Source organism: Herpailurus yagouaroundi, unplaced genomic scaffold (assembly GCF_014898765.1).
Source record: "Herpailurus yagouaroundi ecotype Mexico unplaced genomic scaffold, PumYag 29, whole genome shotgun sequence".
Taxonomy (NCBI): Eukaryota; Metazoa; Chordata; class Mammalia; order Carnivora; family Felidae; genus Herpailurus; species Herpailurus yagouaroundi.
The window spans coordinates 119,696,903-119,716,776 of NW_024412377.1; the positions used below are offsets into that span (position 1 = coordinate 119,696,903).

General features: G+C 38.7%; 1 pseudogene; it reads left to right on the forward strand.

Annotated features, from left to right (window-relative positions):
- The first annotated feature begins 9,299 nt into the window (after positions 1-9,299).
- On the forward strand, positions 9,300-10,443 carry LOC121042057 (nicotinamide phosphoribosyltransferase-like; annotated as a pseudogene).
- Positions 10,444-19,874: the final 9,431 nt, after the last annotated feature.

A 19,874-nucleotide genomic window follows, 5' to 3' on the forward strand; every position in this document is an offset into this window, starting at 1 on the left:
AGAAATTATTTCACGCCTCTCATTCTCACTATGAAGAACTCTTCCTAAAGCCTCCGCGGTTCCTGAGGTCTGAGTTTGTTGCCTGACCTGACAGCGGAAAGAGACATTTAAGGTCAGCTCTCTTAGCATCTTGAAAGCCTTCCAGTGGAGGAGGCTTTTCAAAGAAAAAGCATTCTGACAGGAAACTTATAATAGGAGGTTTTTCACATCTTGCACAAAAGATCCATTTCTTTGTTTTCTTTACGTCCATTCTCTCAGGACCCTGGAGACAAATGTATCCATTCACCAAGAAGAAGACATGTACTAACTGCTGTATGCAAGACATTTATAGAATATTTATTTGACAGTTCTGCCTACCTACTGCTGCATAACCAACCACGCTACAACTGCTCTACAACAACAACTTATTAATACGCCTCCCAGTCCTGAAGGGTGGCCAAGATCATCAGGGCTGTTCTCACCAGTGATCTCTCATGAGGTTGGTCAGATAGCAGCTGGGGTTGGAGTCATGTGGACGCTCAACTTGGCTGGAATCCACGCTGGCCTCTCTACTCACAGATCTGGTACCCCATTGTTCCTGTCCTCCTTCCTTCTCTTCACCTAGTCTCACATCTTCCAGGGGCCTTCCATGGTTTTCTGACAACAGGTGGTCTTAGTATAGTCATACTTATTACCTGTGTTTGACTTCCAAGAGAAATAATGAAAACTGCTGGGACAGCTGAAGGCTACATTCAAAACTGGCACAGTGTCCATTTGGCTGCATTGACAGTCACAGGGCATGCCCAGATACAAGAGTGTGGCGCAACAGGCTGTCTCTGTGCGCAAATGACAAAACCATACTACGGAAAAGCACTGGGATGGGAGATTTGTGGCAACTATCTTTGGAAAATGCATTATGTCACATTTAGTGTCTGAGGCATGGAGAGCAGCAGGCTCTCTATTCATATTCCAGGTTGTGTTTTCAAATCTGTAAAGCTACTGGGAACAGGGTTTCCTCCCCGTCTCTGTCATCGTCCCCACCCACCCCATTTCTCTTACATAAAAATGTACTGAGTTTCCACAAAGGGAGAGTCTCTCTGGTGTAGTCACATCACGGAATTCAGGTAGCAGTCTCAGCTACATGATGTTGTACTAAACAATTCTCTTTGAATGTATCCCTACTCTTTTTGTTTAGAAAAATAAAAATGTATGTTTTAAGATGGAGGAGGAGAAATAATACAGGATTAATCCTGCCATGCTAAGGATCTAATTCCTGCTCCTGATACTTGTGGCTACATGAGTGCTAAGAAGTGTCACTTGTCCATTCATTTATGGTTCTGACAATGCTGAGCACTGGAGACACACTGTTGGACCGAACAGACATGGCCCCTACTGTGGATTATGTCTTCCAAAATGTAATGTGAAGTTCTAATCCCTAGTCCATCAGAATGTGACTGTATGTACAAATGTATGTATGTATTCTGAAAAAGAGTGCTAGAGCATGAGTGGGGCATGGCCAGAGGGAGAGAAAGAGAGAGCATCTTAGGGAGAGAAAGAGAGAGCATCTTAAACAGGCTCCACACCTGACATGGGACTCGATCTCATGACCGTGAGATCATGACCTCAGCCAAAATCAAGAGTTGGACACTTAACTGACTGAACCACACAGGCACCCTAGAATGTGACCTTATTTAGAAAGAGCATTAATGCATATGTTAATAGTTAAGATGAGGTCATTAGAGTAAGTCTTAATCCAATATAATGGGTGTCCATATAGAAAGAAGAAATTTGGACACTGGACAGACACACACAGAGGGAAGACAATATAAAGACACAAGGAGAATATGGCCAACCGCAAACCAAGGGCAGGGGCCAGGAAGAGATCCCTCCATCAAAGAGTTCAGAAGGAACAAACCTTACCAATGCCTTGATTTTAGACATCTAGCCTTCAGAACGGTGAGACAATAAATATCTGTTGTTTAATCCAATCACTTGGTGGTCACTTGTTACAGCAGCCCTGGTAAATTAGTATAGTCCACATTTTCACAAAGCTTATCAGGCAAACATTAATCAAATAATTCCAAATAACAGGTGTGTAATTACAAAACTGACCTAAGTAGTATGAAAGGAAATGCAATTCTGTAAGAGCAGAGACAAGAAATCTTTCCTAGATTGGTGGGTCAAACAATATCTTCCCAAAAAACTGGTGCTGGAAGAGAGAGATGAAGAGTGACAGAAAGACAAGCGTGTCCTGGGTTGGGGAGGGGAGTGCAGGGGCAGATGTGCAAAGGCCTCTGTCAGGTAACGGCATGATGCAGTCAAGAAACCAAAAGGATAGTGAGGTTTTAGTGCAAGAAATGGAGGGAGAACTGTGCCACATAAGATTGGTAAAATAGGGGGACCCAAGTGGCTCAGTTGGTTAAGCATCTGACTTCGGCTTAGGTCGTTATCTCCCAGTTTGAGTTTGAGCCCCACATCGGGCTCTGTGCTGACAGCTCAAGAACCTAGAGCTTGCTTCAGGTTCTGTATCTCCCTCTCTCTCTGCCCCTCCCCTGCTTGTTTTCTCTCTCTCTCTCTCAAAAATAAAATAAAAACCTTTACAAATTTTTTAAAAATATTGGTAAAATAGGCAGGAACGTCTATGCCTGTGCAGGGCTTGTAAAGACATTTTTCAGTATCGTAAATCAATGAGGATCCCTTAGAGCATTTCAAGTTGGAGATGACGTGATCATGTCTGAGGTATAAAATGATGATTCCTCCTGTTCTTGGGGGAACACATGGGAAAGAGCAGGGATGGGGCAGAGGAGGAAGACCAGGACTCAAGGATACTAACTTCAGCGGCTTATAGGAAGGACACTCCTGCAGGTGCAAGAGAAGTAGCTGAATCCAGGCAAAGGCTGGAGGTAAAGAAATGAATGCACTTAAGATATTTCAAAGGAGACAAGGGTAAGATTTGCTGATGAGGTGCCTATGGCTTTTTGCCTTCACTCAGGCAGGCTATACAAAGACTCATTTTGAGGGAGAAGCTTATGGATCTCAGATGCGTTGTCCTATGGGCACTAGGGAACTGCAAGCTGGGAAGTCAAGAGGCAACTGGATATAAAGGGAGCTCAAAAAGTGAGCTCTGGGTTAGAGAGATGAATTTGTGGGTTCTTGACAAATCAATGGTGACTGGAGCAGTGTTTGACAAATCAATGGTGACTGGAGCAGTGTATGGGATGGAGATGGCCAGAGAAGAGCATTCCAAGTAGCAAGAGACAAGAGCCCACAACAGAGACCTAATCCACGTCAACATTTGTATGATTTTTGTCTTATTTTGCTATTATTTCATAAGGCAATGATGCTAGAGTTTGTATCCAATTACCCATCAGATCATTTCTTATAAAAATTGAGGTCTCAAAGCAAACCAGGTATCTCAAAGTTACAGTACCTACCACCTTGGGCAATTGATAATTATATGTGCTTTCATTTTTTTTTTTAATCAATTGGAATTTGGTGTTTCCCCTTTAGAATACAGTAGGGGAAAATGGTTTCATAAGTATTTCAGATAAAAATAAAGCAAGAATTGGTTTTGCTTTTCATAGCTTAAAAAAAAAAAAAGGTATCTTTAAAAACAACCTATTGCCCACAGGGAGAAAGAGGCCTTATCTGATTTTAATGGTGATTGGATTTTTTGTACACACTGACATTTGGTACAGGCCCTATCTCTGAATCATTCCATTTCTAGCAGCATCACGACATTATTTGTAAGTGTTTATTGCACTGTTGAAATACTAAAAGATGCGAACACGTGCTGTTTCCCTTCTTAAAGGAAATCCACCGGGGTTGCATCACTGCACTGACCCTCAAAAATCATCAAATTATGTCTTTGTTAGTATGGAGGGAGCTAGAAGCCTGCTTACTTCACCATATTCTTATAGTGCTGTTAGCAAACTTGCAGATGTTCACAGCCGCTAACTCTAGCTGTGAGATGGACATAGCTGCCAACAAAATAGAGGACAAAATAGGCTCTCAACAGAGTAGGCAATGATATTCCATCATTACCACAGATAGGCTACAACATCGGGCAAGAAACATGCTCTGAGTGCATGGGACATGCAGATGGCCTTGTGATTGCTTTTAATGATGATACCCAGTGACAGTAACAGTGGGGAAAATGCTGAATTTCTTTAACTTGCATTGTAGTCTTAGCTTTGATAATATGTGACTATATCTTAAAATTTTCTGTATCATATGACCCAGCAATTTTACTTCCAGAATTTTAAGAAGTTCATCATGAAATTCTGAAAGTGTTACTTTACGAAAATATTAACCTCTATTTACTTCTCAGAAGCCATGTCTTAGGAACAATTGCTTTCCCAACCACAAAACACAGGTTCAGAATGGTAACGTGATGCAATAACTAGCAGCCATTAAAGTTTTGATGTAAAAATATTAGGAAATGAAAATGGTCAATACATAAGAGCAGTTTACAGATAGGTATACAGTGTACCACTTTGGGGCATATGTGTGAAAACGGCTATTTGTTTTAAAAAGTCTGAAATTGTATGCACTAAATTCTTAATCACTGAAGTCTGAGTGATAAATATACAGAGGTTTATTCCTCTTGAATCCCACGAAAATATTTACTTGAGAAGATATACAAAACTATATCGGTCACCTATGCCTCAGTTTAAGTAAGCTTATTTCCTCCTTCCAACAAGCAAAATTTGATGGCCCCAAAGGAGGATGAACAATGGGCCAACAGGGCACCTGAGAGGAGGCCAGTTTGGCCCTGGAAACCTTGAATTCTTTTCTATTCTACTAATCTGGGGAGAGATTGATAGCAATTTAGTCATCTAAGAACTGTGCTCAGGGTCTTGGCATTTGACACTTTTATCAACAGACAAAAATGTTTGGATTTGTTGTTTGCTTTAAGCGGATTCAGATGGACACCCCATCTCCTAAAATGTGTCATAATAAGTACAGATCTGAGATATATTCACATCCTGCACAGACTCTGGCCCATTAGTCCTGTTGGTCTTCATGTGTTTAAAAGATCTTAGACTATTCTGAATCTCTTCCTTCCCTTTGACATCTTCATCATTTATTTATTTCCACTGGGAAAATTCATTTTTGAGTAGGCTATCTTTCGAGCAACCTAAATATTAGGTTTAGACAGCTGATTAAAGTTGAATTAGGCCACATCTTTACAGAAAGCCCCCTGCTCTTTTAATACTTTTATTACCACCAATCCTACTGTGAAGGAGAAAGCATTTATTGATCCTCTCCTATGATTCAGGTGTTTTATATAATTAAATTACATGTTAAATAATTTATACATAATATATAAATTATATAAGTGACCCTTTAGGGTCAGCAATTTACTCTTGTTATACAGATGACGAAACTGAAACTTCAAGATTCCAAGCAACATGCCCAACTTCACACATCTAGGAAGCATCGGACTGAATTCAAACGTTGGCCTTCTTCAACTCCAAGGTTTTGCTTTCATCTGCTGTGCTACGCTACCCATCCATATTTTTAGAAGAAAGAAAGAGACCCTTCCACACATAGCTAACACTGGAATCACCACTGCTCTCACCGCCAACTAGAAAGTGATGTTTAGGTCCATTTTCAATAATACAATGCATCACTGTAGCCAAGCTGATTGCCTCTCTCCACACTTTTTAAAAGCAACTAAGGTCAATCAGAGTGTCTGATTCCTAAGTGATCTGTGCTATCTAAAGCACTCAGTGCCAAAGCCACTCAAAATTCTCAGACATCCATCTCCACTTTTCTTGGCATAGCTATCACTTGACATTTGAGTTTATTTCCACCATCTATCCTCAGAATCTTTGCAATCAAGTTATTTTAGACAATTGATGATAAAGTACACTGGAGTCACTATTTGGGATGATTTGAGGCCGTTATTTATTTTATCTCTTGGTAGACTTTTAGTATCCTGTAGGCTTATACATACAAATGACAACCTGGGTTGAGTGTATTTTCAGTGCACTTGACAAGCTCACTGGACTGAAAGACCTTCAGCCTAGGTAGGACTAAACATGCTGAAATGTCTAAATTACTTAAACATATTTTCTCTCAATCAGAAATGTGAGTTCTCACCAGGCTTGTTGAATGCATTGGCCATTTTAGTTAAGGCTCACTGGAAATAAAGAGAATACAACGTTTTAAAGAAGAGACACACAATCTTCATTGAATCATACCTGCTCTCCCACACAGGTATTTTTTGTGGTAGATTTGTTGGGGCTGAGTCAAACAGACTGGGGTGCAGCCAAAGGGAAATATATTTATATTTTTAAATATACTATGTTATATTATTTACATATGTACATGACATTGGGAAATTAGTTGCTCTCTCAAAATATCAAAAATACCATTTACTACTTAAGGAATTTTTAAAAGGAGGATATATATATATATATATATATACATATATATATAATATATTATCAGTAACAACAATAGCGAGGATCTATTAAGCATGTACTATGCACAAGGCACACGGTGCTTTACACACGTATACATACAAAATACACACACCTATATGTATATAATGTTCACAAGAACCTAGCGAGTTCTCATGTTATAGCTAAGATAAATGAGACCCAGAGATGCTCAATAATAAAATCATTCAAATATACCTGGTCAGGAAGTGGCAAAGCTGAGATTATAAACTCAGTTCTTTTGGCTCTGCAGTGGTAGTGCTAATCTATGTACTATACATCTTCCCTGATGATATTTATTCTTCCAGGTACTAGAATTTCTCAAATTGTAGCCTGTTATCTACATTAAATTCACCTGAGGTACATGCTAAAGCATAATTCTCAGGCTTTATCTCTGACTTTCCAAATTAGAATTTCTGAGAGGGAGGTACCAAAGATCTATATTTTTAATTTGCTTCCTGGGTGACCTCTTAAAAAAAAGTGAATATTTACAAGCCAGAGTGGTTAACAGGTAGGCCCATGACTGTGAGAGTAACATAATGGAAAGACCATGGTGTCAGAAGCCAGATGATAGTTTTAATCCCACCATGAAAGTAGCTAGTTCTATGACTTTGGACAAGTCATTTTGCCTTTCTGGGCCAGCATTATCCCATCTGTAAAGTGATGATGTTAGATCAGATGCTTACTTAACATTGTGTAAATATTTTCAGTGGGTTCACAAAATGGGAAAGATTGCTATTATAGTCTGCAATGATCAATCAACCGCTAAGTCCTTTTTGCAGGGCCCGCCATTGCGTTTCAGAGAGACTTGCCCCATGTGGAGAAGGGTTAAGACTGGCCAGTGCCACCGCCACAGAACAGTGTGACCTGGGAGCAAGACCACAAGGCTCCTTATTCTGGGAATTTTATTGTTCTTGCAGAAATAACTAAAGATAGGGGAGTGATGGCCGTCATTCCAAATGTGCCAAAGTTGAGGTACAGAGGAAGTTTTCTTTGTTTTTTCTTTTTGTTGTTGTTGTTGTTGTTGTTGTTTGTTTTTCTGGCAGCAGCATATTTTCACAGAAAACAAGCAGTGTTTCCTGTTTGAGAAAGCAGGGGCTTTTAGACCTGACAGCAACAGCTCCCTAATTTATTTCAGCAAAGAGGTAATCTTGTCCAGTCTCTAAAACTATTCCTGCAAATCCAACAGCATGCATTTCATTTGTGGCCCACACAACTGTATTGGCCTTTACAAGAGAAGCAAATATGTCCTCAGTGGCAGCTTTGTATTGGCAATGAACTGATCTGTTGGCAGAATCTGGTATCTGCATATGCAAATGCACGTTTAGCAGCATACCGTCGAAGGCAGGGACACATTTCATTTTGCAGGCATATTTTGGGAGTCTGGAGGAATACGTGGTCTTTGTTTTAATTAGCAGTGGCTTGTCCAGTGTTTTCCATACCAACATGTTTACTAAATGAGTATTTGATATTTAGGTCCCAAAATAAACAGGTAATGAATATTCATGCATATTGAATGCAGTCAGAGAAAAAGCCAAGAATAGAACATCAGAGTGCATACTCCTACTCCCCATCTGTAACCATTAGGAAAACAGGGCTACATTGCCACTAGCTAGGCATGGAGTCATTCATTCAACAAACAGCTATTAATTGCACATTATGTACAAGCCACTGAAATAAACACTAGAGGCTTTTTTTTTTTATCTCAAGGAGGACAAATTACCTGAAAGTAGAGAATAATGGTTTAAGAGTATTCATTCAACAAATATTTACTGAGTACATACTTCACATGAGACACTGATATAGGCACTGAAGCTTCAAGCAATGAATTTTTAAAAAGTGATAAAAATCATTTCCCTTAAAGATTATGTTTAGTGTGAGGAGGACAAATAACAGATGAATGTAAATAGATACTATGACTGATGATGGGGCGTGCTATGCAAAAAATAAATAAGAAAAGGGAATGGGTGCCTCTGAAAAGACACTGATTTAGACTGGGAAATAGGGAAAATCTTACAAAAAAGATCAAATATAAATATAGATTTGATGGAGAGAAGGGGAGTGAGTCACAGGCATATCAGTGAGTCGAATATTCAAGACCTAGGAAATTTCCAGTGTAATACCTCTGAAGATGGTGAGCATGCAAGAAGTTAGAAATCCACAAGGGAGGCTAGCACGGGTAATGTAAAGGCAACAAATTTGAGGAAAAAGTTTAAGAGAATGTCACATCATAGAAGTCTATGCAAACTATAAAAAGTCTTTGACTTTGACTCTGAGTAAGATGAAAAGCCATGTGGATTTGAGTAGAAGGATGACATGATCCAAATTGTATTTTGTAACAATGTCATTAACCTTTGAGCTCAAAGTAGACCATAGGGGCAAGGACTGAAGATGGAAGTCCAATGGGGTGGTGTTTACTATCAACAAGTTGAAGAATGATGGAGCGGTGGCTCAGGATAGGAATGGTGGAAATGCTGAGAGGTAGTTGAATTGGGAATGTTTTGAATGTGGAGCTAATATGATTTCTTGAGTTACCTAATGTTTCACTTTGGAATACAATACCCATGCAGAAAAGTGCCCGAAACAGAAAGGTAAAACTTACCAATGTGATATAACGTGCCAATGTAATGTAAAGCACACGCCATGTATCCACCACCCAGGGTAAGAAATAAAACACTAACAGCACTCCACCTGCTCCATGTACTCAACAAGTCAGAAGAAAGACTGATCTTGTTAAGTAGAGGCATGGGAGATATAAAAGAGACACCAATCATACTTACAGAGGTGAAAATGACAACGTCTGAAATAAAAATAATCACTAGGTCATATGAACAGCAGAAGAAACATTGCAGAATAAAAGATTAATGAACTTTCGAAGATGGTGTCTTTAATGAAAACTGATAGAACTACATTCTTGAGAAATATGATGGACATCCTCCAAAAGAAGTAAATGCTGTTTCTGAGGGCTCTGTCATTGCCAGAGGAAACCGTTTCTTTGCAGTAGAAAACACAGATTGAATGTTAATGACTTACAAAGTGAATTGAGACTATTCTTGTTCAGTCCTGGTATCTAATCATAGTGCCTACAAAAATTCCAGAGAGCAGAAAAAATATTGGCCAAATATTTCTTAGCAACTTCTGATAATCTAGATGATATATAAGTTATGTGGTTTTGGCTACAGAGGAGTGTCCTTCCAAGACACCACTGGCATAGGAGCGTCTGCTCACTCGGTTAACTTCAAAGGAACAGATACAGTAGCAGGAATTGCTCTAATTAAAAATACAGAACAAAAGATCCTGTTCCAGGCTATTCTGTTCCATTGGCACAATACGGTATCACAAGAGCCTGAGGTAAAGACTGCAAAAAAGATGCTTTTGAACATCAAGTAACACAGCTTTCATTACTGCTTGTATCTGTAGTCAGGAATAGCTATAGCATTTATAATGTGTGCGAAAAAATAGGGGATGAAGATCTAAGACTTTTAATAGTAGCAAACTGTACAAAGGCACCACTAATAATTAGACCTGATTCTTGAAATCCTCTTAACACTATAGTAAAGATTTTAGATGTTTTAGGTAAGAAATTCCCTATTACTGAGAATTCAAAGGGCTACAAGTTGCTGCCATGTTATCTTAGAGTTAGTCAAGGAAACGGTATACAAATACCTCAGGTGAAACTGTGAAAAGTATAAACCGAAAACAAAACAAAACAACAACAAAAAAGGAGTGTTAAAAATATTTCCTTTGGTTCTGGTGGCGCTCTGCTCCAGAGGTTTATAAGGTATCTCTTGAATTTTTCCTTCTTGTACCACATGGCCTTGGGATTATTGTCTTCAGGAATCCATTTGCTGATCCCAACAAAAGGCCCCGAAAGGGAGGATTATGTTTACATAGGAAACAGCAGAGAATTTTGTTACATTTGAGAAAAGGACACCTTGAAGAACTCCATCGTGATCTTCTTCTTACTGTCTTCAAGAGTGGGAGGATGACACGACACGAAGTTGTTCATAATTAATGAAGAAAAAATGCAAAACTGAAGAATGAACTGGAAAAGTGCATCACATTAAGCTTTGTTTTATGACTGAGTATGTGAGCATGTTGGGGTGGGGCATACATGCAGACATGTGTGTATATAACATATAATGTTATTTGCACAGATGTATATCTTCATGTTCTGTGATACATTACAGCCCTATTACTTGTTGATTTATGAAAATACTGTTCTTTTCATTTTTTTCCAATGTTTAGGTAATCTCTATTTAGGAAATGCATTTAATCATGTAAAAGATTAATGGTGAAGTAAGCTTTTTAGGGCCTTATGCCAACAGATAGTAATTCAATCTGGTACTGATCTTCTCACAAATAACAGAACTAAGAAACTTTTATATATAACTGGAGATCACATGAAACTGATTTAATAAAATTACCAGTTTTTAATGTTTATATTTAACTTGTATTTTTTATGTAAACAAGATTGTGTAAGGTATATTTAAAGCCTTAATGATTTCAGATTCTTTCCAACTCTTCGTGATTTTTGAGCACAGACTTTTAAAAAAGTATTTGAAAATAAAAGACACTGCCTTTTTTTTTCATTAAGCATTAAATAAAACACGGCCTTAACAAAGTTGTTTTTGTTATTAGTTTGAAAATTATGCCAGGACAACACCTGGAGAAAATCAGTTTGCAAACCTACAATACGTGGGAAATGTGGGGTAAGGAATTAGTGAGAAAAATCATGAGGTCCAACTTACGTAGCATTTAGTTACACTTGAGCTGGTGAAAATGCTTCATGAAAATGTCTTCATCACCCCTGAGGAGAAGCCAGTGGTATGCTGGAGTCAGCTCCCACCCTATGCGTCTCTCCCAGCTCCCAGTGACACGAGTGTTATGGCTTGAAATCAGCCATGACTGGATCATTACACCACACAAACGAGCTAATGCCATGGATTAGGGTTTTTTTCTCTTTGGAAAAAGTCAATAATTAAACATCTGGAGGAGGAGGAGCCTACACACTATGCACTGTGGGTAGCAAAATGGAAGGCGCCTTAGGTATGGTTCCCAGAGAGACAGAATCTAAGATAAAAACTTATGGGTAGGAAGTTGTCTGAGCTATGTCTTTTATTTTCTGTATTCTGAGGCTTTGACATTTGGAGACTTGCCAACACTAAAGGAGCTGCCCAATTTCTAGGGAAGTATACAACCTGACTACAAGTGTGTTTTTTATTTTTTGTTTATTTGTTGTATTTTTTTCAATTTTATTTAAATCCAGGTTAGCTGACACATAGTGTAATAATGGTTTCAGGAGTCTAATTTAGTGATTCATCACTTACGTATGACACCCAGTGCTCATCCCAACAAGTGCCCTCCTTAAAGCGCGTCACCCTTTTAGCCCATCCCTCCACCAGGCACCTCTCTAGCAATCCTCAGTTTGTTCTCTGTATTTAAGTGTGGTTTTCAATTTTTAATTTTTTTGACGTCTATTTTTGACAGACAGAGAGACAGAGAGTGAATGGGGGAGGAAAAGAGAGAGAGGGAGACACAGAATCAGAAGCAGTCTCCAGGCTCTGAGCTGTGAGCACAGAGCCCAAAGCAAGGCTCGAATCCATGAGGCACTAAGTCATGACCTGAGCTGAAGTTGGATGCTAAACCGACTGAGCCAACCAGGTGCCCCTTAAGTGTGCTTTTTAAATGCAAACCCAACAATCCAGAACCCACATCCCCAATCACCTGTTCTCACCACTCCAGTGCCAGGTACCAGGCTACTAAGGGCAACCTCCATGCCCCGATTCTACAGACATTTTCACAAAATTTGCTTCATTTGTTCCTTCCCTTGAAAATCCTAGTAATGATTACTGCTCGCAGTATCTCACCCTCCCATTGCCTCCGGACTGACCCTAGTGCTTCTCTATGTTGCTACCATGGTGTAGTGTACCCCTTCTTCTTGACAACTGACTAACAAACTATTTTTTCAGTGACGACCACCTCTTTCACACCTAAATAATAATAAAACCTATATTTAAAGAGAAATTCTTTGAAGAATGCTCTCAAGAACACATTTGAGAAAAAAAAATAGGGTTGGAAAGAAGGGATTTTACCTAGGATTTAGTCCCAAGAAAAGCCTCAATCAATCCTACAGAAATGAGATGGCCCTTCTAAGTCATTCCCATTGAAGTAAAGGACCTGGCTTTCCTATGCCTATACTGATCAGGGTAGGGTGCGTCCAGACTGTAGAAAGAGGACTTGACCTTGGGCTCTAAAGAAATTCTTTGGCTGAGAACATCACCCAGAGAGGAACTCTCCTAAGTGTTATGAGCCACCAATATTTCAGCATCTGGAGAAAGCTCTTGAGTTCTCACAGAGGCTGGGGAGGTGCACCTCTGCACATAGCATGTAACATGGAGATAAAATCAACCGCCAGGTGCTAGCTTTTAAGATTCATGAGCTTTTTGATGCAGTCAACATCAGTGAGGAGAATAAATGCTGTAGTTGAAATGGTGCTAAAAGTTCATGCCAAATGCAAAGTCAGATATGTGCCTTCAACCCTGGCCAAAAAAAAAAAAACCCCAAAAAACAATAAATGTAAAATAAATTAGCCATTTAAAACTTTACAAAACCCAACATACTGTGAAGATTTATCAGCTGGACCATGAAAAAAATTGACTGTCTTCAACAAAGCAATTAAAAATGAAGATCTGTGCACCTGAAGTCCAAATAAAATAAGCTTTAAGAGTAGAAGTAGAAATAAAAGTTTGTTGGATTTCTCCCTCCCTCTCTCTCCCTCTTTCCCCCCCACCTAATCTGACTTTTGAATTTCTTATTTTGTAAAGTTGATGACTGACTAAACAGGATAGAGCGATTGACAATGGCTGATTAATATCCTCATCCCCCAAGAACATACCCCACAAGGGCATAAAGACAGTGTGGATTCTGAGATGCAGCAGGGTGATTCTAAGGAAATTTCCTGTTTGTCATTGGCTGTTTTCTCTGTAGCAATTAGGGAATAAAGGATGTGCAATCCACACTTACCACTATTTTATTATTCTAATAAGCCATGACAGAAAGAAAAAATAAAAAAAACTTAAACAGATACCATGGTTGAACACAAAGTCCTATAGATTATTCTGTAAATTAGAAAGGAAACAAACAAAAAAGAATGTGTTTTATTCAAAGATATTGAGTAAATTTACACCAGAAAAGAAAACACCTAGAGATTGCATAAGAATTCTCAGAAACAAATGTAGATGAGGAGAGAGAGCCAGTCAAGAGAGTAGCACAAAGGCAGGACCACACTTCATCATGACTAGTCGAATATATGGAGGTTTCTCCAAGGACACATCTTCTTTAAAACATGTTACCTTAGTGCAGTGGTTTACTTGCTTCTTGATGCTTTCCTTCCATTCTATTTCAAATATGAATGTAGCTGCAGATCTCTTACTTGATTCTATATAATCTAGCACAGGGGCACCTGGGTGACTCAGTTGGTTAAGCATCTGACTTTGGCTCAGGTCATGATCTCGCAGTTCATGGATTGGAGCCCCACGTTGGGATCTGCACTGACAGCTCAGAGCCTAGAGCCTGCTTCGGATTCTGTGTCTCCCTCTCTCTTTTCCCTTCTTGTCCTCGCATTCTGTCTCACTGTCTCTCTCTCTCTCAAAAATAAATTTAAAAAAACTTTACACAATGTAGTGCAGATTTATTGTTCTGGTTCTGTGCTTGATGTAGCTGAAGATACAAGGTTAACAACAGCTAACATATTTTAAGCATATACTATGGACTACACTCTACATAAATCTCTTTAAACTCTCACAAAAGTCCCTTGGTATGAGATTATAATTTCCACTTATGGATGAAAAAGCTAACACTCAAAAAAAAAAGCAAATTAAATAATTTGCTTAGGGATATGATCTTGTAAGCTACTAGCAAAGAACAGAACTGTGGTCAATCTAAACTTTAGAACTTTAAACCTAGTTTAAATCTAGTCTTTAGTTTCTATAAGAGATTCACTATTACTAATAGGATTCTAGAAGGAAAGAGAAATTGATTTTATCCTTGACAAAATGAGTTGAAATTAGGTAGTTAAAAAAGGGTAGCTATGGAGGGAAAAATGTTCACACAAACACAGAGATTTCACAATATTGTAGGACATCTTTGAAGAACACAAGTTGGTATTGTATCAGCAATCACCAGAAGATAACATTGAGACAAATTATAGAAACTCTAGATATTTATCTTCCCCTTTGTTTGTTTACTAAATTTTATAACCAGAGAAAAGTCTTGGTTCACAGTCCTTAAGAATATCCCTAAGAGAAGATGTACATTAAAGGAGATAAGAAATAAATTACCGCCTTAGAAAGTACTGATTCTTAGTGTCATCTCTGCTTCTCTCAATCTCTGTATGTACTCTTAGGCCTTCCAGGACCAGGAAGCATTCCCCTTCTCAGTGCAGCCAATCTATGTCTTCATTTCCTACCAGACCATTCAATGGATAAAAAGACTGGAGGTCATATTGAATGGGTGTCTCTAGCTAGCCTGAGTCATATAAACAGACTTATGACCAGGATCAGAACGTAGATCCATATGTCACCCTGCTAATGCAATCTAATTTCTGATTTCCTTTCTTGGTTGAATTCTAGGGGTTACATATCCTTAACACAGAAGACCATGTAGCAGAGAAAGAGAAGAAGGAACATTTGAAGTAGCCCAAATTCCAAAGTAGGAAGCAGCAGAATGACTTTTACTCCGTACAACATGTCTGCTATACTTTATCGCCTCAGAAATAAAAACAAACAAAAAATCAACTCCCCTCTTTATAGAGTTAAAATGGTTACATTTGTTTTCAACAAATTCATAAAACAGCAATTTTGAGAAGCAGAGCAGACATTTTTTGGTTGCTTCTCTAGCGTTTCTCCTTCCCTGATGAACGCACTAGTTTTTTGTTTGTTTTTGGTTGTGATTTTTTGGTAGCCTACTGTTTTTCTGTTCTCAGCTATGGGGCTGGAATGGGTATCATAACATCCTTAAGGCAATTATCCTATGGCAATGCCCTAGTCACAGGAATTATTTAATGGATGAGTGTGGAACATGCTCAAAACAAATTAAAACCAGAGAAACGCTTAGTAACTCCTAAAAGGAAACAAAGCGGAATCTCTTCACATTGGTCTTAGCAATGATTTTTTGGATAAGACACCAAAAGTACAAGCACAATGAGCAAAAAAAAAAAAAAAAAAAAAAAAAAAGTGGCAATACATCAAACTAAAACGCTTCTACACAGAAGAAGAAACAATCAACAGAATTAAAATGCAACCAACCTATAGACTAGGTGAAAATATTGCAAGTCATAGATCTCATAAGGGGTTAATAACCAAAATACAGAAGAAACTCGTATAACTCAAGAGCAATAAAACAAATTGCCTGATTAAAAAGTGGTCAAAGGCTCTGAATAGACACTTTTCCAAAGAAGATAGGAATGGTCAACAGGCACAGGAAAGGTGCTCTACATCACCAATTATCAGGGAAATGCAAATCAAAACACAATGAGATACCATCTCACACCTGTGAGAATGACTATTTTCAAAAAGATAAGAGATAACAAGTATTGTCAAGGAGGTGGAAGAAAGGTTTCCCTTGTGTGCTGTTGATGGGAATGTACATTGTTACAGCCATTATGGAAAATAGTAAAGAAGTTCCTCAAAAAACTAAAAGGAGAACTACAAAAATAAGTAAATAAATAAGAACTACCATATAATGTAGAAATCCCACTTCTAAATATATCTTCAAAGGAATTGAAATCACTATCTCAAAGAGATATCTGCACCTTCATGCTCACAGCAACATAATTTATAATTGCAAGACATAGAAACAACCAAAGTATCTCTAGATGGATAAACAGATAAGAAAGATGTGGGCATATATGTGTACACACACACACACACACACACACACACACACATATAGATACACACATACATACACATATACATGGGATAGTTATTATTCAGCCATAAAAAAGAAGGAATTCCTGCTATTTGTGACAACATGGATAAACCCGGAGGGCATTATGTTGAGTGAAGTAAGTCAAAGACAAATACTGTATGATCTCACTTAAGTGTGGAATATTAAAAACAAAAAAACAAAAAAACAAAAAACAGAACTTCTAGAGACAGAGAGTAAACTGCTGTTTGCCAGGGGTGCGGAAGGGAGGAAGTAGGAGTAGGTGAAAAGGGTGAATGTGGTTAAAGAACACAACATTCAGTCATAAGATGAATCAGTTGTGGGGGTTTAAAGTGCAACATGGTGACTATACTTAACAGTACTGTATTGTGTATTTCGAAGTTGCTAAGAGAGTAGATCTTAAAAGTTCTCAACACACACAAACACACACGCACACAGCAATTATGTGAGATGATGGATGTGTTAACTAACCTTACTGTAATTATTCCACTATATATATATAAAATCAAATCATGATGGTGCACACCTTAAATTTTGTACATCAAATTTGTACAAAATTTTTACAAGTTTGTACGTCAAATTTATCTCAGTAAGGCTGAAAATAATAAAATTTTAAAAGAAACATTGAAAATCCTGGGAAAGCAAAATTTCTTCTTCCTAAAAGGCAATCTTGCATTTTTTCTTCAGGGCTTTGTAAAAGGATGATAGGAGGTTTAAACGGCTGTAGTCCTTTTCTTACCATGAGGAGAAAACCATATTCGAGGAACTATAGTTGAGTTATTTGGGAAAGTTTGAGTTCAGAATCACACAATACCTTAAACCAGTTTGCAGGTTCTTCTATTAGGCGAGCCAATGAATACTTTTTCAAAAGCTGGCTGAGAACATTTTGCTGTCTTTTCCCACAAGAAATGACTGTGGCAGGCTGCCTCCTGGTCTACCCCATTCAGCTGTTCCCAGACCTGTCTGTAGTCTGCTACAATGTAACTGGACTTGTGTAATGCATAAAAACATGTCAGAAATGAACCTGTGACACTAAGAAATATTACCAAGATCCCAGATAAAAGATGTAGTTAATATCATGTGAAAGGTGAGTTTCAAAAGCTGAATTTGCCAGATGGTACAAGAAGGTTTGGGAAGTCTCTCTTAGAGCTTAACTTTGACCTGGCAGGATTTGACCCTAGACAGAGAGAATAACAAAAGCATCTCCCATAAAGAACTGGTAAACTCCAAACACCTTGGTTCCTACCTGTCCTGATGTTCTAAACTATGCTCTAGTGATAATATATAAATTAAGTTATCACAACGAAGCATATGTTCTATTTGATTTGTGAATCAGAAGTGTCATTTGTGCCAAGGCTATAAACCAGTCAACTGTGAGATGCATTCAAGTGATTCAGGATAGAGAGGTCCAAGATGAACACATATATATATATATTATAAACATGTGTACTGATTTTTAACTGGGACACCTTAAGGTCAACTCAGGGCATAAAGAAATGGAACTGCCACACAAGGTAAATCCATATGAGAATCAGCTCAACTATTTTTTTTTTAATCTTAACTCCTTTGGCATTAAGCAGATGCAGTCTATGCTTCCCTGCCATGCTAACTCTTCTAGTGAGCATGTGCCTCTCTGTTCACATGTCACAGGAAAGGAAGATTTGAGGAGACTTTTTCCTATCAATTCCTCCCACGGCAGCTTGCTTGCTCTCTGCTTTATCATTAATTTCCATGAACCGACCTAATGCCTTCTCGCCTTTCCTTTTCACTTCTCACTCTTATGTAGTCTGTTGCTTCCTCTTGGTTCCAGAGTGCATTAGGTTTCTTGTATTTCCTGGACTATTCCCTATATTCTATACTTTGTTAAATCTTCCTCTTGCTTTGGTCTCTGCTAAAACGACCCTTCTTCAGCTAAATCAGGTGTCCCTGCTCTAATCAATCATTGCACCCTATACTTTTTGTTCAGAGTCCCTATCATATTTTGTATTTACATGTATAATAATGTGATTGTTTGACACCTTCCATAACACACTAAACTAATCTTATCAAGGGCAAAGACTTGATTTATTTGTTTACGGCTATGTCTCTGAAGTGTAGCACAGTGCTTGGTGCTAAGTGGACATTGAGTAAATGGTTTGTATGTTTGTTTTTAAATGTATATGTATGCATGTATTTATTTCTTTACCTTTGAGAGACAGAGGGAGAGAGAGGGAGCACGAGCATGTGAGCAGGGGAGGGGCAGAGAGAGGGAGAGAGAGAATCCCAAACAGGCTTTACACAGTCATTGCAGAGCCTGACGCAGGGGTTGAACTCATGAACTGCGAGATCATGATTTGAGCCGAAGTGAAGAGCCAGGTGCTCAACCCACTGAGACACCCAGGTGCCCAATAAATGCTTTTTTTGTTTTTCACTGAAATAATTACACATTTCTTATTCAGTCCTCTAGGAAAAGGCTGGATTAACAATCATGTGAATATGAACTGCAGCTTTAAGAGAAATTAAGTGCATTCTTTCCACAGCCACTCTGAGCACACACAGCAACACCACTTGCATTTTTCCTACGTGCATTCTGGCCACGTGACTCGCAAAGCTTTCAGAGGGGCCACTGGGGCAGAATGGGAGGATCGACCCACCCAGGAGCTCTGCCCTTGGCCTCTTCACTATTGCTTTCTGAACCTGACTTGTGTGCGCAGGGTAAATTAATTATTCTCTTCCGGTCCGAGTGCTTTTGAGAAAGAACAGCTGCAAAGCCTGATGAGTCCTGAAAGATCAAAACAAGCCTAGATACTGTCATCGGCTTGTCATCCCCGTTGCAGAGCTCCCTAAATGTTGGCAGCTTTGGCATTTGATTACTCTCAGCACAGCCCCCGAGGAGGCATTATCTCAGATGTTCTTTTAAAAACAAATTCTTTGTATAAAATTTGTTGGCTTCAGTCCCTCCCTTCCTTTCCTTTTACTTGTGAATCAATCCAGTCAGACTGGCCAATACCCCCTCCACTGTCCTGGTCAAACAACACCATCCTGAGAATGATGCTCAAATACTATTACTGTATTTTCCCTCTTTCTTCCCTCTGGAGCAATAAATCACCCATTCATCCCAGGTGATTTGCACAGACAATTCCCTTAAAGCAGTATCTCGTGATTTAACAGGCATAATGTTTCTTCAACAGACCATTTCTAACCATTCTTTCTGCATTCCAGTGATACATTTTTTTATTCTTATTTTCAAATCACCTAATGGCCAAGTGGATAAAGTTCTTGGGGAATATGGTCTATGACTTCATGATGTGGGTATTTTCCCAGGTCTGCCATTTCCAGGAAGAGTATTTTTTTTTATTTTTTATTTTTTTACAAATACAATAGCTAGGGGCACCTGGGTGGCTCAGTCGGTTGGTCGTCCGACTTCAGCTCAGGTCATGATCTCACAGTTTGTGAGTTCGAGCCCCATGTTGGGCTCTGTGCTGACAGCTCAGAGCCTGGAGCCTGCTTCAGATT